This window comes from Triticum aestivum, chromosome 3D (genome assembly GCF_018294505.1).
Source record: "Triticum aestivum cultivar Chinese Spring chromosome 3D, IWGSC CS RefSeq v2.1, whole genome shotgun sequence".
Classification (NCBI taxonomy): Eukaryota; Viridiplantae; Streptophyta; class Magnoliopsida; order Poales; family Poaceae; genus Triticum; species Triticum aestivum.
In genome coordinates, this window is record NC_057802.1 from 226,690,381 (window position 1) to 226,715,961 (window position 25,581).

The 25,581-nt window shown below is 44.9% G+C and overlaps 1 long non-coding RNA gene and 1 pseudogene across 1 annotated transcript; one reads left to right on the plus strand and one right to left on the minus strand.

The window, feature by feature from the left end:
- Positions 1-6: 6 nt before the first annotated feature.
- Positions 7-1,237, plus strand: LOC123074483 (uncharacterized). Its single transcript, XR_006435981.1, has 2 exons — positions 7-798; positions 865-1,237. It is a non-coding gene; the product is annotated as an uncharacterized lncRNA (long non-coding RNA).
- Positions 1,238-3,158: 1,921 nt separating this feature from the next.
- On the minus strand, positions 3,159-9,170 carry LOC123076247 (uncharacterized; annotated as a pseudogene).
- Positions 9,171-25,581: the final 16,411 nt, after the last annotated feature.

Here is a 25,581-nt window from a genome sequence, read left to right on the forward strand (position 1 = left end):
AGTCGCCGCCCCAGCTCCCCAACTTATCCGGCGTGGCGCGCACCACCGGAGCCGTCGCCTCACCCTCCCCACCTTCTTCATGCGCGGCGCACCCCACCCGACATGCCGCACCACCGGGAACGGATCCGGCCGCCTGTGGAGTGGATCCGGACACCCCGAGTGCAGCTCTCCTCCAGCGACCAACGGGTACCGCGGCCTTCGTCAGGGTCCTGGGCCTACCCAAGCGCCACCACCGTCTCCCTGCATTCCCTCAGCGACCTCACCACGCCGGTCAACTACCCAGTCGTTCGTCAGGTAGCAGGGGGTGCTCCACCATGCCTCCGCCGGCGAGATGCTGGTGGTTCCCCCTCTCTCTGTAACCTCTCTTCCACCTACCTTCTGTCGACGATGATTCAGTGGACGACCGTGAAGTTCGGCTGAGCCTGCAGTTCAGCTCGCCGGCGTCTCTCTTGCAGTTTTATCATGTGGCATAGCTTTTTGTTAGTGGCCGAGCAGTGCGGTTCAGCAGCAGCGTAGGTTCGTTGGCTTCCATCGTGTAGTTCGCCGTGCCTCCCTCCTGTGCGGTTCAGAGGGACCAAAAAGAGGGTGTTTGTTATCTTTAAAAGACCGACGCAGTTCGTTAAACAGTACCGATGTACCTGGCTCAACAGCAGGTGGTGCGGCTTTGGGTGGAGAGAGGCCAGGTCGAGCGCGGCCATCAACGATGACTCCTTCCGGCCTGGATCCATGGCTGCAGGCGGTGGCTGGGCCACCCCCTCCTCCTCCTTTCTCTCCTCACAAGGATCCACGATGAGCCAGGTACTTGTTGCTGGATCCGTTCTCACGCATGAGATGGCCAAAAAAATGACATGGATGCATCTTCAGGTTCATCCATGGTGGATTCTGGCATCGGTCAGGTTGCAGGCTAGCGCTGCGATGTAATTCGCTGTGATACATGGTGTGGCTCACGTGGATGCAGTTTGGAGCATGAGAACATGGAGTTTTATGTTTTATGTTTTTTTTGCAGATCACATCACTCATGTACAGAAGAAAATGTTCGTGTGGTTTGGTTCTGGAATACATACAGTTTAGTTTTAGGTTCTTCAATTCAGATGGGGACTGCATTGTGTGCACACAGACGTCAAAGAGGACCTGAGCCCAACTTGTTTTTAAGGGGTGGTTCCTACAGTACTATTTTTCAGGGATAGTTGTAAATTCTTGTATTTTTCAAATGGAAAAAGAAGTCATTTTTACCAAACTGCACGACATGAAGTTGCAGTGCACTCCGATATTAGAAGTCAAAATTGGAACGAGTCGAGATGCACTTGTAGAAAATTTAGAAAAAGAACAAAAATAAAAATGGTGATTCACTTGGTTCTTTTTTGGTGGTTCACTCTGATTTGTTGTTGTTCACTCCTCCCTCATATGGAAAAACAAAATGATGCATGTCGCTACTTAAGTCCATGTAGTTCTCTAATCCTGACTTAGCAGCGCCTGATACATTAAAAAAATAGAAAAAAGCAAAATTTGATGCGGCTCATTAGCAGCTTGCTTTTTATTAGATGTAGTTCACTTGCTAAATCCATGTGGTACACTCGCCCAGTCTTCGCGTCTGAAAAATGATAACTATGAAAAAAGAAAACAAAAACTCATGTTGTTCACTTTCGGTAGTGTTGTGGTTCACTTTTGGTACTACCGTTGTTCACTCGCTAAATATATATAGGGTGGGTCTATTATGATAACACCCCTTAAGACCTTATTCTGCTAACAAAAAAGCTTATTCTGCTAATATTGCGGTTGACCAACACTCGACATGAAGTGCACTCCAATTCGTTTGAAAAAATTTACGTCCCACAAAAAAGAAATCATGCAGTGCACTTGTCTGTCCGATGAAGTGCGGTTTTTAGTCTGAGGCAGTGCACTTCACCTCGTTTGGGAAAATTTACGTTCCACAAAAAAGAAAATCATGCAGTGCAGTTGTCTGTCCGATGAAAGTGCGGTTTTTAGTCTGAAGCAGTGCACTTCACCTCGTTTGGGAAAATTTACGTCCCACAGAAAAGAAATCATGCAGTGCACTTGTCTGCCCTATGAAGTGCGGTTTTTAGTCTAAATAAGTGTGGTTTTCTATCTGATGCAGTACGGCCCGTTTACGGTAGTCTCGAGGTCCACTTTTCATAGTATTGCGGTTCACCAACGCTCGACATGGAGTGCACTCCACCTCGTTTGGGAAAATTTATGTCCCACAAAAAAAAATCATGCAGTGCACTTGTCCGTCTAATGAAGTGCGGGTTTTAGTATAAAGAAGTGCGGTTTGCTACCTTGTTTGGGAAAATTTACGTCCCACAAAACAGAAATCATGCAGTGCACTTGTTGGTCTGATGAAGTGCGGTTTTTAGTCTAAAAGCAGTGCGGTTTTCTGTCTGATGCAGTACACACGACGATTTTGGGTCGCGGAAAAACAGTGTCCGCATTTTGTTTAAAATCAAAATTGCTCTTAAATCATAAGGAATCGGAGATAGTGTTCTACATGAAAAAGTTGCGTGTCGTCAATATCTATCCAATGGCGTATAATTTGAATCATTTTGACAAGTATTTTGTCTAAATTTCGCGAAAAACGGCCGCTGCCTCTCGTCACCAGCCGCACGATTTTCAAAATTAACTAAAAACATAAGGAATATCAAAAACATTTCAACATATGAAAGTTGCGCCTCGTCCGTAGCTTTCCAACGGCGTATCATACGCTTCATTTGGAGAAACGGTTCAAATACTAGAGCGAAAACAGTACCAAAAATTGGAAAAAATTCGAAAAAACACAATTCCGTGATTTACTAAATTTAAAACTGCTCTTAAACCATAACGAATTAGAGAAAATAATAGATATGAAAAAGATGCGCCTCAACGATATCTTTCCAACAGCGTATCATTTGCTTTATTCCAATGAGCGGTTTAGAAAAAATCACAAAAATACGCTTGCTGTCATTCGTCGTCCGCCGCACCATTTTTGAAACTGCTCTTAAACCGCGAGGAATCTCGAAAAGTGTTCAACATGGCGAAGTTGTGCCTAATCCATAGCTTTCCAACGGTGTATTATATGCCTCGTTCTGAAAAAGGTTAAAAAACTAGATCAAAAACAGTACCGGAAAAAACACTGTGTGCAGTTTTTTCCGACACGAAGTTCACTAGTCTCTGTATTGTAGTAACCCTTCTACTGAAAGTGCAGTGCTCTCACGTTGAGCGTGCAGTGCAGAAATGTTATCAGAATAACTATTCTGCTAATATTAGCAGAATAGACCGGCTAAGAAATTAACTATTCTGCTAATATATATATATATATATATATATATATATAGTGATACTATTCATCACCTAGGGTGTAGAATAAGTTATTCTTCACCCGAGGTAATCTTACGATCATTTCATAATTAAATTACGTTTGGAATTCAAATATTTACCTTTTTATTGATTCACTACATAAAATTTGGCATAAGAAAATAAAAATATAGGTCATAAGATAAGAAAATTTGCAGTTTATGTGTATTTTACACTATGTTTTTACGTTTGCAATTTTACATAATATAAAATATTTTTTACGACGATTATATATTTTCTTACGGTCTCTTTTTATGTCGGAAATAAAACAAAACTTACGGAACGTAAAATTACGGTGCATTGATGGTAAAATAGAGGGGGTGAAGAATAACTATTCCTCACCGAGGGTGACGAATAGTCAATCCCTATATATATATATATAGCCAATGAAGAAAAACGACGGAAACAGTGAAGACAATGCAAAGTAGAAGAAAATGAACAACTGAGGAATTTCAAAAACTGAGGAAAAACTCAAATTGAAGATTTTCAACTTTTGGTGGTGGCGTAACCCACCGTATAAGAATGATGATTTCAGACACGGCGTACAATTGTCGTAGGGTTCTGAGAATCAAATTTTTCGTTAATTTCTTCACACTTAGAGTGTTTGTCTTCATTGATTGAGGAAAAACGTTTCTTCATGTGTTGCACATCTAAGTCATCAATTTTGCATAAGTGTTAGGATGAGTGTCCTTTTCAAAGAACATTCAAAGATTCTAGGATATTTAGCTCACACCGCAACTTGCTAAATCTCTTCTCAACCAAGGGCTTTGTGAAGATATCGGCTAGCTGTTCTTCAGTCCGTACATGCTCAATAGAGATGTCGCCCTTCCACACATGATCATGAAGAAAATGATGACGAATTTGAATGTGCTTTGTCTTCGAGTGCTGAACTGGGTTGTGAGCAATCTTGATTGCACTCTCATTGTCACAGTAGAGAGGCACATTCTTGATGTTGACGCCGTAGTCCTTGAGAGTTTGCTTCATCCACAGCAATTGAGCACAACAAGAACCAGCAACAATGTACTCAGCTTCAGCAGTAGACAATGATACGCAGTTCTGTTTCTTCGAGGACCAACAGACCAAAGATCATCCGAGGAAATGGCATGTACCTGATGTTGACTTGCGGTCCACACGATCACCAGCATAGTCAGAGTCTGAATATCCCATGAGATCAAAAGCCGAGCCCTTGGGGTACCATAATCCAAGTGTTGGTGTGTGAGCTAGATATCGAAGAATATGTTTCACACATGCAAACACTAAGCATAATATCTGGCACACATGCAAACACTAAGCATAATATCTGGCCTAGATGCACATAAATACAATAAAGAGCCAATTATGGAGCGGTATACCTTTTGATCGAAGTAAATACCATTTTCATCATTGCATAGGTGGCCATTTGTGGGCATAGGAAATTTGACCCCTTTGCAATCTTGCATGCCGAATTTCCTCAGTACATCCTTGAGGTATTTCTCCTGAGATATGAATATGCCATTGCGCTGTTGACGAATTTGAAGACCTAAGAAGAATTTAAATTCTCCCATCATAGACATTTGATATTCTTCACTCATCATATAGGCAAATTCATCAATGTAACGTTGGTCAGTACAACCAAAAATGATATCATCAACATATATTTGGCACACAAACAATTCACCATCATAAGATTTAGTGAAAAGAGTTGGGTCGAGTGAACCGGGTTTGAAGCCTTTCTTCATGAGGAATTCCTTCAAAGTATCATACCACGCCCGAAGGGCCTGCTTGAGGCCACAGAGGGCCTTATTGAGTCTGAAGACTTTGTCAGGATGCTTTGAATCTTCAAAACCTGGGGGTTGAGCAACATATACTTCTTCCTCAAGCCTACCATTGAGGAATGCACTTTTCACATCCATTTGATATAAAGTGATATCATGATGGTTAGCATAAGCAAGTAATATGCGAATAGCCTCAAGTCTAGCAACAAGTGCAAAAGTTTCATCAAAATCAATTCCTTCAACCTGTGTGTAGCCTTGAGCTACAAGCTGTGCCTTATTCCTCACCACAAGGCCATTTTCATCTTGCTTGTTGCGGTAGATCCACTTTGTGCCAATGATATTGTGCTTGCGAGGATCTGGACGATTAACCAGTTCCCAGACGTTGTTGAGCTCGAACTGATGTAATTCTTCTTACATAGCTTGAATCCACTCAGGCTCCAGAAATGCTTCATCGGCCTTAGTGGGCTCTGTGATAGAGACGAAAGCAAAGTGCCCACAAAAGTTAGACAAATGTGAAGCTCTTGAGCGTGTGAGAGGACCTGGAATGTTGATGTCGCTGATGATTTTCTCAATCTGAACTTCATTTGCAATGCGAGGATGAGCGGGTTGTCGTTGAGGAATTTGATCAACATTTTCTTCAGCACCATTTTCTTCAGGTGCATTAGCATGACATTCTTCACGTTCTGGAATGATTTCTTTAACAGATTCTTCGGTAGTAATGACATCCTCAGTAGCCTTGAACTTAATAGTTTCCTCAGGTGACTGTTCATCTAACACAGAAGGTTGGTGCTCTCTTTTCGAGCCATTAGTTTCATCGAACCGCACATCTACAGTTTCAACAACTTTGTGGTGGACGTTGTTGAAGACTCTGTAGGTGTGCGAGTCCTTTCCGTAACCAAGCATAAAACCCTCATGTGCTTTCGGTGCAAATTTAGAGTTGTGATGGGGATCTCGAATCCAACATTTAGCACCGAAGACTTTGAAATAACTCACATTGGGTTTCTTGTCAGTGAGAAATTCATAAGCAGTCTTCTTGAAGAATTTGTGAAGATATACCCTGTTGATGATGTGGCACGCAGTATCAATTGCCTCAATCCAAAAACGATGAGGCGTCTTGTACTCATCAAGCATAGTGCAAGCCATATCAACAAGAGTCCTCTTCTTGCGCTCCACGACGCCATTCTGCTGAGGAGTATAAGGAGCAGATAACTCATGAGTAATACCAAGTTCATCAAGATAGTCATCAAGACCAGAATTCTTGAACTCGGTTCCATTGTCACTTCTGATGTGCTTGATCTTCACACCAAAGTTGGTTGAAGCCCTCGAGCAAAATCGTTTGAAGACTTCATGCACCTCATGTTTGTAAGTGACAATATGCACCCATGTGTAACGAGAGTAATCATCAACAATAACAAAGCCATATAGAGATGCATCATTTGTAACTGCTAAATAATGATTAGGACCAAAGAGATCCATGTGAAGCAATTCAAATGGTCGAGTGGTAGTCATGATAGTCTTCGCTGGATGTTTGGCCTTGGTCATCTTTCCAGCTTCACAGGCTCCACATAGGTGATCCTTGAGGAATTTGACATTCTCAATGCCAATGACATGCTTCTTCTTCGCAAACGTGTGCAGATTCCTCATGCCTGCATGACCAAGTCGTCGATGCCATAGCCAGCCTTCTGAAGCTTTTGCAAGTAGACATACGGCTGGTTGAGGTCCTGTAGAGAAATCAACAATATACAAGTCTCCTCTCCTAAAGCCTTCGAAGACTTTGGAATTGTCAGCTTCCATGATCACAACACAATGATACTTGCCAAAGACAACAACCATATCAAGATCACAAAGCATTGAGACAGACATGAGGTTGTATCCTAAGGACTCGACAAGCATGACTTTGTCCATGTGTCGATCCTTTGAGATCGCAACCTTACCTAGACCCAATACCTGACTTTTGCTTTGTCAGCGAAGATGATATGCTTCAGATGTGATGGAGATAAGGGAACATCCATCAATAGATTCTTGTCACCAGTCATGTGATTTGTACATCCACTATCGAGGACCCACTCATTGGCTTTGGGTTGATCATCCTGCAGATGAATTTGTGCAGCTTACAAACTCATATACTTCATCAGAAGAATATGACATCAATTTCATCAGATCAATTTCATCAAGCAATAGAACAGATAAAGCAGTATGAGGACGTGAGAAATGAGGATTTATTTCATCATGATTAGCCTGCGTGCTTTCAAGCATTTTCAGGTCTCCAGCAAATTCTTCAGACGTTTAAGCACGTCTGGAGACCTGACCCTGCATAAGAGATTAGTTCTTTTTCTTCACCACCCACATCTGAAGGGGTGGCAAAGAGTTCATCACTCTGCGAGCTCCATATGAGAAAGGTGGCATAGAAGCCAGTCCACTTCGTTTCACATAAGAGGAGTTAGGGTAAGCATATGAATAAGCAGAGAAATTCTTCAAGGACTTATGAACATAATGGTTTGAAAAATAATGCACATATTCATAGCCCTTAGCTCTTCCCTGCGAAACAGAGGTGTTAGCACGATGATGTTCATGTGAGGACTTTGATCCTTTTGAGGAATTTTATCCACGTGAGGAATTTGGTCCGTATGAGGACTTGGATCCATATGAAGAACTTGGTCCATATGAAGAATTTGATCTGGGGTTCCTATTCTTCACAGGTGGTGTCATGATGACATTCACCTGAAGACTTTCAAGGCACCTTTTGGGAACCCAGATTTTCTTCACAGGGGAACCGTTCCTGCAGTTAGTGCCAACATATCTAGCAAATACTTCACCATTCTGATTTTTGAACAGTTTATAGTTGGAGTCAAATGACTCATCAGAAGAATGAGGAGATTCACATGTAAAGCCAGATAAAGTAGATGGATCTACTGGAGGTCCCTTTGTAGCAACCCATGAGGTTTTCGGGTACTACTCAAGCTTCCAATATGTTCCGTCAGCATTGATTTTCCTCTCAAAGGCAATACCCTCTTTCCTAGGGTTCCTGTTGAGGATCTGCTTTTTAAGCACATCACAAAGAGTCTGATGCCCTTTGAGGCTTTTGTACATGCCTGTCATGTACAATTCCTTCAGCCCTGCATCATCAGTGATACTAGCAATGTCCTCAGATGAGGAATTAGTGATAGCAGAGACAGGTGAAGAATTTGTAGTATTAGAAGCATTTGAACATTCAGGTGAAGAATTAGAAGATTCTCGTTCAATGCACTTCAAACATGGAGGAATGAATTCTTCCTGAGTAGCGCTGATTTGTTGAGCAAGTAATGAATCGCGCTCCTTCTGAAGATCTTCATAACTCACTCTTAGCTTTTCAAGATCTTGCTTTCTTTGAATAAATTCATAAGAAAACTTCTCATGATCAGATAAGAGAGTGTTATGATGACTTTGAAGGGTGTCAAACTTAGACTGAAGTCTCTAAAGACTTTCATCCAAAGCTTTCGACTGATCCATTTCTTCACCCAACATATCATCGCTCTTATTTTATCATCGCTCTTATTTAGCATGTATTGAACTTTTCCAAAGCTCTTTGTTGTTTAGTGGCAAGGGAAGCAAGTTTGACATAACTGGGTCCAAATTCATCTCCAGATTCATCATCACTGGACTCAGATAGGTAGCATTCAGTTACCTTAGCACCTTTTGCCATAAGGCATGGTGTAGAAGATGATGATTCTGGTTCGAATGTCATCGCTTTGAGAGATTCCTTGAAGTCCTCAAACCAGAGATCATGACGGGTTCGATGACCTTCATAGCCTCAGAGAGACGGTCCCAGATAAGCTTCGCGTGATCGAGATGCATGATGTTCCTGAACTGATTTTGAGACAGACAGGAGCAGATGACGTCCTTCGCCGTGAGGTTGGGAAGAGTGCACTTGCGAATGTCATCAGCTTCCGCCATCTTGCACAGAATGTTAAGACCAATCTCAGTGACGGTCCACAGCTCGCTGTTCATCGCCATGAGGCGCTTCTTCATCATGGCCTTCCACTTGGGATACTCGTGACCGTCAAAGATGGGCCATGACACGGTCTTCATTCCTGTGGTCGACATAACTAAAACTCCAGGCGGTTAAACCAAAATCACAAAGAACAAGGGAGTACCTTGCTCTGATACCAATTGAAAGTGCGTTATATCGACTAGAGGGGGGTGAATAGGCAATTTTTATGAATTCTTCACTAAGGAATTTCAGGGTGAGGAAATTCCTATGCGAAGAACTACTTGCAGCGGAATAAGTACTCAGATGTAAACATAACGAAACACAAGCATGGTCATCATGATGAAATGAAGACAAGCACAGAGTACAGAAAGCGTAAACATAGGATAGCACAGGATAAAGACAAACGGACTGAAGAAATTGAGCTGAGGAAATTGAGAAAGTCTTCAGTCAAAGTCTTCAAACAGATATGAACAAGCACACAACACAGTTATGAGGAAATGAAAGAGTTGAGGAAATAGAACCAGTAAGCTTGGTGAAGACCATGATTTGGTAGACCAGTTCGAACTGTTGTCTCAGTTGTACGTCTGGTTGGAGCGGCTAGGTATTTAAACCTGAGGACACACAGTCCCGGACACACAGTCCTCACCGTATTCTCCTTGAGCTAAGGTCACACAGACCTCGCCCAATCACTCGTGGTAAGTCTTCAGGTGACTTCCAAACCTTCACAAACTCGGTCACTCAGTGATCCACAATTTCCTCTTGGATGCTCTAGACCATGACGCCTAACCGTCTGGAAGAAGCACAGTCTTCAAAGGTAACAAGCATCGGATCCACCCAGGATCAATCTCTTCAGTGATGCCCAATCACTTTGGGTCAGGTGTTTGGGTTTGGGTTTTCCTCACTTGATGATTTTCGCTCAAAGTCCTCGGAGGATGGGATGCTCTCAAATGACAAGTGTCAGTTTCTCTCAGAGCAGCCAACCAGCTAGTGGTTGTAGGGGGCGGCTATTTATAGCCTAGGGAGCAGCCCGACATCATAAGACATAAATGCCCTTCAATGATATGACCGTTAGGTGGGTAGATATTTTGGGACAGCTGGCGCGTAGCACAGCAACGGTCGGAATTTTAGGCTCAAATTCCCCAGGGCTATCATGTTCCTAACTGTGTAGGCAATCCGCACTGGCGAATTCCTAACTCCTCAGTCAGAACAAATTCCTCAGCATCCAGAAGAACTTCGTCTCTGTCACTGAAGAAATTGACTGAACTGTATGAGATTTCCAATGGCTTCACTCGAAGGGATTGGTAGGTGTAGGATTTTGAGTTGAGCATCACATGGAAAATTTTCCTTAGTATTTCCTCGACCCCCTTTAACAGTACGGTGTTTCCTATGACTCAACAAAGAGAAAATGAAACTACGAAAACAAAAGTCTTCATGCTTCATGTTCCTCGAATGAATTCCAAGTCTTCAAGGTCACACCAATTTCTTCACTTTCAAAGTCTTCAGAAATCGAAAGTCTTCAGTCGAAGAACTTCATTTTTAGGGGTCGACTTTCTCTGTAAATATCAAACTCCTCATAGACTTATAGACCTGTCTACACTCATAAACTCATTAGTCCCTTAACATATAAGTCTTCAATACACCAAAATCACTAAGGGGCACTAGATGCACTTACAAGACCGTTGGTGAAGCCCCAACGGCCTCGGGGGCGGAGATGCGATGATGTGCTCGGTGAAGTAGCCCCGGTGAGGTGGGAGATGGCACCGGTGAAGCACACCTGATGCGGTGGAAGTCGGTGTCTGTGAGGCACGTTGGTTGCCGCGGCCGACATTGTCGGTGGACCACCCGGTGCGGTGGACGAGGGCGTAGATGAGGTAGCTCTGGTGTGGTGGTGAAGCGCGACCGTCGTCTTCGTCATTGTCGTCCGGCACAGAGGTGGGGAAAGAGACAAGACGAGGGGCAATTCGAACTTTGCTTGGGTTGGCGGCGAATTAGGGATTTGAGCGCTCTGGGCGCGGAAGTGGACAGTGGAGAAGGGAGATTTTGTAGGGCTAGAATTGGGGCCGCCAGATATTTCAATCTGAAATGTGGAAGCGTGAACTTATTTTGTGGTCATTCTTTTTATTGGGGTGGAGGGACGGAGGGGGTGGGTGGCTGGGTGCTAGCGTCCTTATGACACACACGACCACCACGACACGACCCTGGTCTGCCTGGTGCGCCTACATTTGAGAATGCAAACGAATCTTCTTTCATTTGCAAATGAATTTGTATGTATTACCATGCCTGTGTTTTCCTTGCAAATAATTAGTCATTCGAAACGAGAAACTATAAACTAATTAATGCAGAGTTATTTGAATTAGAGTGTGTGTCACATAGAGATCTCCAATTCTAACATGGATTTCGCATTTCACGGTATCCACGCTACCTTTTTAATATAAATTCACATGTATATGATGAAAACCATGGTAGTGAGAAAACTTTGGGTGGATTCAAACATATGACCTACAAAATAGCACAACAATCGAGTCAATGTCAACTTTTCCAAACTTAGTATGGCACGAATTCGAAATAATTACGGAAACCATATGCATGGTCCTCAATTCAAATATTACAATGTACAGTAAATTCAAACGTCGATATTAAGTCTCGTACTATCTACATTCAAATGTTGTTTTTAGCCCCACCTCCCCTCGGCACTCACTCTACATACTTCCTGTATCGATCAATCTTCTTCTCCTAACCACCTCAGGAAGCTATCGGTTTCCGACACACATTCATTCTTTCTCTCCATGTTTTCGATCTCTAACTCTCTCAACTACACAACCCCCTTTTTCCACTCTGTTACCAAATGTATCTACCTCACACACCCACCGTTGCACTCCATGCCGAGCTCTCTCTCTCTCTCCCTCCAACCCTCTCTCGCTAGATACATGCATTGTCTATCTAGACCCCCCCTCTCATGCGCACGCATGCACGTTGACTATCTAGGTCACTCTCTCGAGACTGTCTCACTCTTTCTTCCGCACGGCGGGCCCCTCTCTCTCTCTCTCTCTCTCTCTTTATCTAAGTCTCGATTAACCTAGCTTTATTTCACACACAAATGATATATCTCCCTATTCAGGCCTCGATCGACACACTCTATACTCTCTCACGCAGATGGTCTATCTAGGTCAGTCCATCCAAGCCGCCCCCACTATTTCGATCTCATGTCGGGCCATGCTCGCTCACTCTCTCTCTCTCTCTCTCTCTCTCTCTCTCTCTCTCTCTCTCTCGCTCTCTCCCTCTCTCTCTTTGTATGTCTCGATTGACCTCGCTCTTTCTCAGACACAAATCACATATCTCCATGTTTGAGCCCAATTTGACATATTCATATTGTATACTCTCTCACGCACATTGTCTATCTAGGTCACTCTCTCCAACCCGTCTCACTCTTTCGATCGCACGACGACCCACACTCGCTCAATCTCTCTCCCTTTATATATGTAATCGATTGACCTTGCTTCCTCCCACGCACAAAATATATCTACATGTCTGTGACTGGATCATCTCTCAAGCTCTATCTTACAGCCCTCACCCTTCCTAAAAGCTCAATCGGATAATATATCTCCAGAGCATATAATTCTTTTCAACGAATGCCGGACCACACTCACTTTGTCTCTCTATCTATCTGTGTCTCGATTGACATCGCTTTCTCATGCTGTATCTTCCACACATTGAAGCTACCTCTCCATCCCTCGCAGAGCTGGACCTATTTACATTGCGAGGGGGACTCCATCTTAGATTAATTTGTGAAGGCATTTATTCTAGTGGGTTAAGATTATACATTTGTAGCATTCGGCCCACAACTACTCCAAACACCGTTGCAACCCCCGCACCTCCCCCAATTGATTTCCCTTTGGCTCGGTCATCGCTCTCTCGCACGTCCTTTCTCACCTTCAACGTCGCACCACGGTATTTTGCAAAAAACTTTGTTGTTCTCTTTAATTATTACAAATAAGCTACAAAACTACACACCGATAGTCCAGCTGTAATGGAACAAATTTCGACCCACAAATTAAAGTGCTACGAACTACACACCGAGGGGCCCACCTGTCATGAAACAAATTTGGACCCGTATATAAATTAAAAATTGAAAAGGACGAGGATCGAACATGCGACCAGGGCCTTCAAGCCGCACGTCAATAGGCAACATAGTATAGCAACGTTTGTTGTACCCCCTTTGTTGATATAATGTTTTTATATTACCACAACCTATTTAATGGATAAAATGTTAATATTATTTTTAGTACATTAGTGGGACTGGCTTGTTAGCACGTACAATTCGCCTTCACTTACTGGTGGGTTCTATGTCTACTCTCTCTCTCTCTCTCTCTCTCTCTCTCTCTCTCTCCTCCCCTTCTATGTTTAGACGCACGGATAAACACGAAGAACTCGTGGGCGATGTTGCCGTCGACCATATCTGGACGCGTTCACTAGTTACGGCACCAGTTTCACGTACTAGTGGTACTAGTCAATGTGTACGTGCAATGCACGTTAATTTGGAAGTATATTAAGTGTATGCGGATATTAAGTAGTATATTATTTGCATGTTATTATGTGATTAGCACTATTTTTGGCATGAAATTAACTGCACCCTAAACGTGTTGAGCGCTCGACATTGAAGCAGTCTAGGTCATTGGATTGACATGATTTGATGGCCGAGATTAATTGGATCTGCCCCTTTGGTATAGTTGGCATAGATATAGATTATACATGTAACAAGTTTAGGAACAAAAGTGACCGTGACGGACAAGTTATCTAGCACTATTTATCTACTACTCCGTAATAATTAAATGTGTTGATAAATAGATGTATCGCCTAGTGCTCGAACAAAGGGACTGGTCACGCCCTACAAGTATTTGGAATTGACTTCCCTAGGAAAATATTTGGAATCGACATGGTATTTAATATGAAATGTTTGCGCTGAGAAGGAATACATGTGGCTTGATGACATTTTATATTTAATTTGATATGGCTCTAGTAGAACATTCCATCGATCAAACCATATATTTCATTCAGTCTGACTCCGACTTTACATTCATACGACTATCAATCTAAAATAAATGGAAATGATAAACGTTCGGATTTTAAGCATGGCAATCCCAACGTTTTTCATGGAAATTTAGATTACGCGGCGGCGGCGGGGGCGTCTTGCAGTGGAAAGTGGTTCCTCTGACATGCTCTGTGTGTTGTCGGGCCACGAACCGATGGCGACGGTGGCGTCTTGTGATGTTTTTGGCGTACTCCTGGACGTTGGCCCTAGCTTCAAGGAAGGCCATAATGTTCTAGACTCCGGTCTCCAGGAGCGAGTCGACTGGCGGGAGGAGGCAACTGGTGTTGGTGCATGGAAGCAGTCGACGGTAGCCAACCATGCCTCTGAGAGGGGCTCTGGCACCCGCGTAGGGACATACGCTAGCAACGGCGCGACAGATACATTCGTGTGCACGAGCACTGGCACAGGTGCGCGCGTCAGTGGACATGCAGGCTCATGTGCTGGCAGCTGCACGGGCGCGTGAAAGTTGGCGTGGACCTCGTGGAACCCCGTGGCATCAAGCTCGACGACAATGTGCGGCTCCCAGCCCATCAATGCCACGGGGATGGGCGCTGGCGCAGTCGGAGCGACGGGAGCCGGAACGGGCGCTGCGTCTTCCCACAAGGCCAGTTCAAGCTCGTCCCAAAGCGCCTTATGTTCTTGAGACTCCGGCTGGGTGTCTTCCTCAGGAAACTGGAAGACTAAGGGCAGACCATCATGATGCGGCATGGCATACGATTAGGTCAGGCTGGTTGGAGGTAGACGACAGGAGAATCAGAGAGGAAGAGAGAAGATTGTAGCGATACCGGGTAGTGCGGGGGTGATTTTAAACTGCGGCGCCGGTGATTAAAAGTGGAGGAGATGGGACGAAGCTGGGCGGCATAGCCTGGTCAAAGGGCTCGCCTCCCGGTGAGCCCGCGTAGCGGCCTGCTCACATGCCTCCCGGTCAGCCGGCGCAGCGGTCTGCTCACACACTTCCCGTCGACTCACACGCTTGTTCGGACAGCACCTGACGATGAGAAGTGGGACTCGTGGCGGCACATAAACGCCCATGGTTTGAATAGTGAAAGCATTTGCCTTAACGTGACAGGTCTTTGTTCCAAAATACCTTGGCTCTTCATTTGTGCAACTTCTCATAAGTAGCTTGTCTCAAATTGAAGAAAAAAAAAGTACGTAGGAATATTTGTGCCATATCACGAGACCATGCTCAGTTTCATGAATATTCTGTCATTTTTGGATTTTCTGAAATTTAAAACCCAGGATTCGAAACAATATCATAACCTGCTTCATGCAATAAATTTTCAAGCGATACATCTTTACTGTTGTAGATGTTAATATTTCTTAAGAAAGGATTTGGTTAAACATTTTGCTTAGTTAGACTTCAGACAAGTTATATATGTAGAGTAAAAGGATAATCTCTCTGTACCAGTGCATTGCCTGATATATTAACTCAAGTACTAGGAATGAAAAAACGGGGCTCAGTTCTATGCTCATCCTGGTGTAGTACTCCTATTAGTACTAGGCAATGGAGTTGACGGGTGACCTTGTGTAGCGGCGACTAAGGGAATTGAACCGTGCCCGACATGGTAGGTAACGTTGTCTAGTTACTAAAGCATCCCTCCATTGTTCGTTGGTAGTCATTATGGACCGAGGACATGAGGGGAATTTCCTAGGGCTGGAATTCTGGCCGCCAGATATTTTGACTCGAAACGCGGAGGCTTGACTCGTTGGGGTTGGCTAATGTGCGTACCACTCACGCCACCAGAAGGACACGAGCTCGGGTTTTTTAGGATCAACACGAGCCCGGGTCTAGCTGGTACGCCGTTGGGTGCTACCATTCGCGAATACTAAAGGAATCTTTTAAATTGTCGAACGAATCTATATGTTTTACAATGCCTGTATTTTCCTTGCAAATAGTAATCTCAACGTGGTAATGGATTTATGACGAGTTCTTGAATTAGAGTCAGTTTGTGATATAGTGATCTCAACGTGGATTTCACATTTCATGGTATCACTAGTAAGTTTTTCATTGCAAATTCGAATTTAAAAGATGAACGGTATGGTGGTGAGAAAACTTTGTATGTATCAAGCATATGATCACACACACACATACGAATACAACAACAATCCATAGTGCATCTATTTTTCCAAACCATGCATGTATGACACGAATTCAAAAATACTCCCTCTGTTCCTAAATATTTGTCTTTTAGAGATTTCAACAAGTGACTACATACGGAGCAAAATGAGTGAATCTACACTCTAAAATATGTCTATATACATCCGTATGTGGCAGTCATTTGAAATCTCTAAAAAGACTAATATTTGGGAATGAAGGGAGTAAAATGTAAGACATGCATGGTCCCCAATTCAATATTTAAAATGAACAGGAAACTGAAACATGAACATTAAGTCTAGTACTACATACATGCAAATGTTGTGTTTAGGCGGAGCTATGTAGATTGTCGAGGGTTAACCCCTCGACCTTAGATAAAATTGTGAAGCTCTATTTAGGATTGTTTAGATAATATTATTTGAACATTATATTTGTCCCCACCCTCCCAAACACCGATTAGTTGTGCCCCCTCCCCGGGAGAATATCATGTGCCCCCACACCTTAGATGCTGTATGCTGATATGAGTTGCTTGGAGCTTGTAGATCTGAGATATAGCAGCTCACATGATGTCTTAATATTTTTACATGAAACCTAAATGAGTTTGAGAATTTTACACAATTTGTACAAAAACTACTCAGATGCCCTTGGATCCCATATCCAACGACCTCGAAGCTCGTATCACCGTAGCATCTCAGATGAAGGAGGACCTCGTATTCTCCTGTATATAAGAATATCATGTGCTACCACACCTTAGATGCTTTGGTGATACAAGCTCTTCGGAGCCGTTGGATCTGTGATCCAACAACTCCTTGGTGGTTTGAATGTTTTTTTGCAGAAAAGCCCCCAAAGAGTTCGGCCACTGCTTACAAGCACAAAGACTGTTCAGATGCCATTGGATCTCAGATCAAATGACCTTGAAGCTTGCATCACCGTAGCATCCAAACTGTGAGAGCACCTGTTGTTTTCTGGCAAGGGAGAATATGAGGTGCTCCCGCACCGTAGATTCTATGGTGATACGAGTTCCCGGAGATCGAATGGACCACGGTAGGAGGTTTGAATGTTTTTACAATATATGCCTGAGAGAGTTTGGGAATTGCGCAGAAAGTACAAGTACCACGCATGTGGCATCTAATCACAGATCATACGACCTAGATGCTGGTATCACTGTAGCGGCTAATTAAGCTACAGGGAGCACCTAATATGAGCAACTAGGAGCCGTTGGATCCAAGATGCAGCGGCACACACGAGGCCCGAATGTTTTATTTGCAAAAAACCCCTTGGAGAGTTTGGAAATTGCGCATAATTACAAAGACTACTCCCAGGCCATTGGATCTCAGTTCCAACGACGTAAAAACTCATATCGCCATAGCATCTAAGCTGCGGGGTGGATGTGATCTTCTATGCCGCTGTCATTTTTGTTCCTAAACTTGAAAAATACGTGTAACTTGTGCCGTTGCTTGTCTAACCGTGCAAAGTGTTTGTCCAAAAAACCATCCTACACTGAAATATCAGAACAACACACGAGGGTCCCACTTGTCATTGATCAAATTTGGACCACTAACAAATCTGAAAGATGAGATTCGAACTTGCAACCTGAACTACAAAGCGTAAGTTGATAGCCTGAAACAACAACGGTTGTTGCCTTTGTCCCATAACTTGATTTTATACAGTATTACATTGAGTAGAGTAGAGGGAGTGGCTCGTCAACACGTGCATGACCGTTGAGTCACTTACTGGTGGGTCCTGTGTTTGTGATCTCTCTCTCCTCTCCATTGTCTAACCTTTAGACGCACGAGCACGCAAGAAGAGCGGCGCTAGCTTGCCGTAGTGTTATTATAACTAAAAAAAGCTTGGAAAATAGAAGAATCGCCTAGAACAAGAGACGTTGTGGCTGGTCGAGACGAAACTAACCACACCTATCCTTCGTGCCACATTAGCATGATGAAGCTGTGTGGCTAGTGGGGTGTTTTCGACCGACTGGCTGGGTCCCGAGGTCGAACCATAGGTAGTATGTCTAATGCACGCACATATTTCCTCCGTGCCAATACATGGCACACCCTACCGCGCGGTTTGTGGGTCCTCCCGGGTGGTGCATGCACATTTTTTCCTTGCCGAGATGTGGGACGCCCTACCATGCGTCTTTTGGGTCCTCCTCGGTCGTAGCACCGAAGCAAGTAAATGTGTCGTCAAATCACGAAAGACCACCTTTCTCGTCGATTACATCAGTGAAGCACGGTGGCCAGCTAGTTGGGCTAGTGCGACCGATTAGCTAGGCTGCCGCCACATTTGTTTTTTCACCCCTTTTTTATCTCCTTGTCGGCAGGTAAATTTAAATATCCACGATAGCGTTGCTCTGGTCTTTGGGCGCGACAGGATTTTTATTTTTTTGATTGACGGGAGCAGGTGCGGCAGCAATTAGTCATGATGAATCCGCCTGTAAAACCCACTGCTCCCTGATGTGAAAAGACGTCGACTGGTGTTTTCCCATGGTGAAAACCAAAAGATTCACCCCGCTCCTCGGCTGGCTCCCTCCGCCTTCCCGTAGATTGCATTGCCTTTCAGCCGTTTCACCCCCTTTGCTTCCTCTCCCCTTTGATTCCACCTAGTTCCATGGCGGCGCACCAGATCACAGAGTCTGAGGTGAGGCGCCTAACATAGGAGCTCGAGGCCAAGGATGTGGAGCTTAGGGCCAAGGACGTGGAGCTCCATGAGCTCAAGGAGGAAAGGAGTGCCTTTATGTGCGGGAGTTCACAGAGCTTCAAAAGCGGTAGGCGTCCACCACAAAGATGCTTGACGCGTCGGCGACGTTGCTGCAGAAAGTGGGGGATACGATATGCGGTTAGGCGAGCCAGCGAGCGCGAGCGGGCCAATCGTGACGAGGTCTAGGATCGCCTCAGCCACTTGGTGGACCATGTTGTTACGCACGTGTTATGGCTACGTGATGCCTACCGTCGTGTCAGTGCGACCATGCCGGGTGTCGGGCTAAACCCGTTCGACCAGCCCGTCGACTTCAACAAGCTGCGGCTTCCTGACCTGGTCTCCTTCTTCACCTATACCTTCGAGGAGCTGAGCCGCCTTCATGCGATGGTGGGGGCGGAGCTGGACAAGGAGGGGTTGCGGGTTGCCGTCGCCGTTGCCGGGCGAATCCTCTTAGTGCTCCGTCACCGAAATCCATTCGTGTCGTTGGACACCGTCTTTGACGAGCTGGCTCCCGTCGACCGGGAGCGGGCTCTAATGGCGGTGGCACCCTGTATCACCAACATCGTGCACCTCGAGAAGCAGAGGTACTTCGGTGGTGTTTAGGCGTCCTCTGCATGGGCATGTCCATGTCTCGGCGCAACATGACCGTTGGATCAAACTGAAATGGTGCAGATCAGTCACTGTAGCACAAAGCGTGTGGGTGTGTTTGGTTGCATTCTCATCTCAATATAGTTGTTCCCTCTTCGTCCATGCTCATCTCAGCACCCCTCTTCATGCATGCTCTAGTGTATTTGTGTTAACCTACTAGTGTGGACTCATGCACCCTTCATGCACTCTGCCAAACACCCAAAAGTGGGTCGAGAAGGGAACTTTTGCTCCCATCCCATGCACCCTTCATACACCCTACCTAACACTGATTCGTGCTTCATATGGTTCATGTTCCATGGAGTAATGTATCACCGTACTCTCCATGTGCTGTAGACCTAGTTCTGTTAACATTGATCTCACCATTCATTCTCGACCGGACAGTCAAAAAAGGGGTACTATGTTACATTACTGTTCATATAGTTGACATGCGCACAACATCATTTGTTATTGTCATATCTTACTACACTAGCAACAAGATTATGTAGTACTGATGTATGAACCACTACAAATTCCTAGTAGTAGGAGCACTGTGTAAGTTCGAGTGGCTGTCGTGTTTCGCACTCCTCCGTCGTAAGAGTCGAAACGCTTGTTGTAATCATTTTTTTCTTCAGAAACAGTGGACATGCTCTACAGTGCGGATCCTCCTCGACGGTCGTAGGGAACCTTGCTACTCACTTTTGCCGACGTGTGGGACAGCCAGCATCGGGGTCCACTAGCCATGCACTAAATTACTCAGTACTAGAGTGCCCAACTGCACGGTAGACTTCCCCGATCGAAGCGCCACAGTAATTCCCAATGAGCCATCAAATCACAAAACCCCCACCTTTCCAGCAGTAAGTTGGATGGACGAAGCAACCATCATTTCACTCTTCGCCCCCAGCTTCCTCTCTTGAAAAAAACCCCAACTCGCTTCTCCCTCATCTTGTTCCTCATTTCTTTAAGAAAATCCCGACCTGCTTCTGCCATTGTTCTTCTCTCCCAAAGAAGGAAAGGTGAGCGCATCAATGGTGTTGATTCTGGCCAAGGCCCGGTCTTGCAACCCTGAGACTGATCCTGAAACTCCCTCTCTGTTCTTCTTTTGGGTTTGTGATTATGTATTTTTTCTTTTATTTCTAGTTGATAGTTTCTTGATGGACCCTGGAGCACCGGCCGAAGTGACACTGGTACGCGTCGGTCCAAAACAAACGGTTTTTAACCCCTTTCTGCGACGGCATTTGGAACCGTCGCCAAGTGAGTGTGGGCGATAGGGGGTTCGTTCCCACACGACCTAGAAACCGTCGGGGATATGCCCTCCTGGCACACACGTTCGGCAAAATGAGGTCGTGTGCGACCGGCGAGCGCTCAAATACGGAAATACGTACAGTAGAGCTAAAAAAATACAATTATATGGCGAAATTGTTTCCGGTCGCAAGTACATCCCACACAGTCAGTCCCCGTTAAACGTTTCCGTTAGTATGCACATCCCACAGAGTCGCTCCAAGGAAAACGTTTCCGTTGACAGGTACATCACACACAATTTTTCCCGTTAAACCGTTTGCGTTGTTGAATGTATCACACACGGTCCGTAGAAGAAACTGTGTGGCAAAGGCTGTCCATCACACATAGTTTTTATTTGGTAAACATTTGCGCAAGGTGGCCTAACACAAACAGCTTTCAAGAGAAAGTCGTGTGTGATTGTTCATTGATCCAACACGGTTTATTCCTAGAAACTGTGTGCGTTGCCTGAGGTCATTGCCCACGGTATTTTATCAACAACCGTTTGCAATAGCAAAACCCAATTAGCAGGCAAATTTGCCATTAGCAGGCTAATTATCCGATTATTCATAATCCATTTATTAATCTAATTGACATTTCATATTAAGCACACAATATATTTCATTTCCATATTAAGGAAGCACAATTTCATAATTGAAATACATCAGAGTACAACATGATATAGCTTCAGCACTCAGCTACCCCATTAAACAACTGCACCAGTAGCAAGTTCCACATGCAACATGTAGAACTTTTCGAAATTAGTATCATAGACGGTATATAGACAGATGCATTTCATCTGGAAAACTGCTGAAGCGGAATGTTGAAGGTCTTTGCAACTTTAGGCCACTGCCTGTGGATGATTGACCGTCCGTCCTTCGTCCTCTTCAGGAACACTTCAATATTGAACCGTGGGTGTTGTATGAAAACCTTCCTCGCCTCCTGACCATAGAGGTGGTTTGAGAAGTAATCATCAGTGAACTGCTTTGGAAAGGCCTGAAAACAAGGATGTGCATAAATATCTTCTCTATATTGGAAATGGGGCAAAGGAATAAAAAAAGGCAAGGTATGATAGTTAGTACCATCTTGTAGTGAAGTGATGTCTTCTTCATTGTGCAGACAAAGATCTTGTTGTTTATTGTCGCTAATTTCTTTATCCTAACAATCTTTCTAAGTTTCTTGATTTGATTGATATTCATGGACAACTCATTTCCCCATATGCAAAAAGTGTCGAACAGTGGGTCAAAATCTCTGACAGAAGGACCTACATGTGCAAGACCAAATTGTTAAAAACCAAAATATTAGAATTGTTCCTGCAATTCCACAATAATGTGATATTAGACAACGGACCATGCACGTGCTAACCTCGATTGTAAACGTCAGTGCTTCCCATTGTTTCCCTGCAACACATATAAGGTAGTTAGTCATCAGGTTAAGTAAGGGTTCGCATTCTATCAGTAAAATATGTTGATGAAAAATAAGCACATTGCAGATTCATCAGATTAATTCAAGCCACACAGAAAACCCATTTACCCAAACCAAGCATGGTTAAGAACTAGGAAATATAACACTTGTATATGTTTCTCATGTATTAAGTGTAGCCAAATTTGATTTATTCCTCACATGCACAACAATACAAAATTCTACCCACGACAATTGGACATTGCATTGCAGAATTGAACCAAGCAGTTAACTAAACACCACAACAAATGAACCAAACATTAACTGAGCACCACATTGCACAATATAACATACTCCTAATAGAAGATCATACAGTTAACCAAACAGTTAACTACAGCCAATTGTAGCAATTGTATTTATTTCTCATGTATTTACTACAGCCAAATTCAATTTATTCCTCACATGGTATACAATAACAGAATGCACCCACAATTTTGTAAAGATAAATTCGATTTATTTCTCACATGGAAGACAATACAAAATTGCAGCCTGAACAATTGAACATCACATTTGCAGAATTGAACCAAACAGTTAACTGAAGACGACAAGTAATTAACAAAACAGTTAATAAGTGAGGACCACACTGCACGACATAAAGAACATATACACTAGAGCAATAGATTGCATGGTAAAATTAGATAGCACAATTCACTAGAATTTGTGAAGGAAAGGCAGGAGCAGCACACGCAACGGGTAAACTGAGCATGCTTAACCGGCGTAGCTAGCAAAAGGCAAGGTGATCCTTCAAGATCTAGGGGTCGGCACGAATGGCAGCCATCGCGACCTCATCCGCGCGTGCGGCCGCGATTTGCTTCTCCGCTGCCAAATGCTCCTTGAGGTCCTGGCTATACTGCGTGCACCATGGCTTAGGCCGGCGCTTATTTGGTGGAGGGGTCAGTGATTTGGGTGGAAGGTGTCGCGCTTGCGCTGGCGGTCGGGGCATGTGGGATGTGGAAGGAGGAGGAGGATGGGGGTCGGGTGTGGATTACCTGCCTGGATAGAGGAGGCGGAACAGCGTGAAGGAGGGTCGCCGACAAGGAGGCGGTGCTGCAAGCAAGGAGTGAAGGTTTCAAGTTGGAAAGGAAGGCAGAAAGTGGGGAAATGTGACTTTTGGTAAGGGGGAGGGGGCGGGGACCTAGATATTTCCACAGAAGCCGAAAATTTGGAATCGCTTCAGCGAGAAAACTGGCGCGCAAAGTGTCATCAGACACGGTCCCTTATTCAGAACTGTGTACGATCTGTGGACATCCCAAATGATTCAGATAGCTTAACCCGTGTGTCATGAGTTTGAACGTCAAAAGTTTTGGTTCGAATTTCCATGGTTACAGTGGTCATCCACATCATTGCATAATTTGGGTACACAAAGGAGACTACAGCACACCCACACTTCTTAATCGAGCAAGTTCAGCAATTAAACAAAGCTAGCTGACCTAAACATTACTCTAAAAAATTAATGACCGACCCTCTTAATTAAACAAAACAAAGAGTACTACTACGGCTGGTGCTCGTCTATCTCTGCCGCTGCCTCCATGTCCAGCTCGCGCCCGACGGTCTCCTGGCGAAGGGGCTCCATGGCATCCATCGCACCATACTCGGCAAGCATCTCGCCATCCGCGTCCGCCATCTCTTTGGAAAAGGCCACCATGAGCTGGGCATGGGCAGACATGATATGGGCTTGGACGGGCTCCGTCGTCGCATGGTATGCAGCGGAGGAACGGACGGCTGCTCGTACGCTCTCGGCGATTGCCAATTATTCGGCCGTAGGTTGCCGACCGTTGTTGGAGAATCTTCGTTCGATTTGTGCAGTGACCGCCAGGAGATGGGCGTGGGCGGCCTCCACATGGTCGTGGGCGGCCTCCATCAGGGCTAAGGCCGCCGCTGCGGAACGAACGGTTGTTGTGCCTCTCTCGCCAGTTGCTATCTGTCGGTGTCAAAACCGGCGGATCTCTGGTTGGGGGTCCCGAACTGTGCGTCTAAGGTTGGTGGTAATAGGATACAGGGGACACAATGTTTACCCAGGTTCGGGCCCTCTCTATGGAGGTAATACCCTACTTCCTGCTTGATTGATCTTGATGAATATGAGTATTACAAGAGTTGATCTACCACGAGATCGTAATGGCTAAAACCCTAGAAGCCTAGCCTGTCTGACTATGATTATGAGTATCCGGCTCTACAGGCCTAACTCCCCAGTTTATATAGACACCGGAGGGATCTAGGGTTACAGAACGTCGGTTACAGAGAAAGGAATCTTCATATTTGGTCGCCAAGCTTGCCTTCCATGCTAAGGAGAGTCCCATCCGGGCACGGGTAGAGTATTCGGTCTTTGTATCTTCTCAGCCCATCAGTCCGGTCTATGGCTAACAGGCCGGAGGCCCGAGGACCCCATAGTCCAGGACTCCCTCAGTAGCCCCCGAACCAGGCTTCAATGACGAGGTGTCCGGTGCGCAGATTGTCTTCAGCATTGCAAGGCGGGTTCCTCCTTCGATGACTTCAAAGCGATGTATTCGGCCTTCCATTTAATGTCGTACCCCTCGGCTTCTGTGTATCAACAACTTCAGCTTCCACGTGTCAAGCGAATGTGAGCGGCCAGGGTACTTTTGCAAATTACACCCCGGCAATGTAAGAAAGAGTGTCTATTTAAAGAGATTGGATCTCAGATCCATTCGGCACCGCGCGGAAAAATCCTCAGAGATTGCTAGGGAGACCACTCCAACATGGCTAGCGCTCCCAGCTCCTCCCGTCCCTGCGTCCCAGAAAAAGGTGATTGGGAGAAATGTTCCGTATCCCACGGTCAGCTAGAGAAGCTGCAAACACATGGATTTCTTCCCCCCGCAGATCTGGTCCCTGTTCGGGCAGGGTTGACCTCCTTCAATGACGGGGTCTAGGAGGAGGATTTCCCCAATCCATCTGGGGGGGGGGGAACGAGTGTGCTTCATCCCCTATTTGCTAAGAGGTGTTGGATTTCCAATTCATCCGTTCCTCCGAGGGATTCTGGAGTATTATGACCTCCAACTGCACAATTTCACTCCCGCCTCCATCTTGCATATCGCGGGCTACATCGCTCTTTTGAGCTATTCGTGGGTTGCGAGGCCCATTTTGAATTGTGGAGAAAGCTATTCTGTCTCGTCCCACGCAACCACGAGGGATCAATATTGGAAGTGGGCGGAGCCGAAATATGGCGCATCGCCGGGACCGGATACCTGTCCGGCACACCAAAGAAGGCATCCGAAGAATGGTCTTCTGAATGGTTCTACATTGAGGA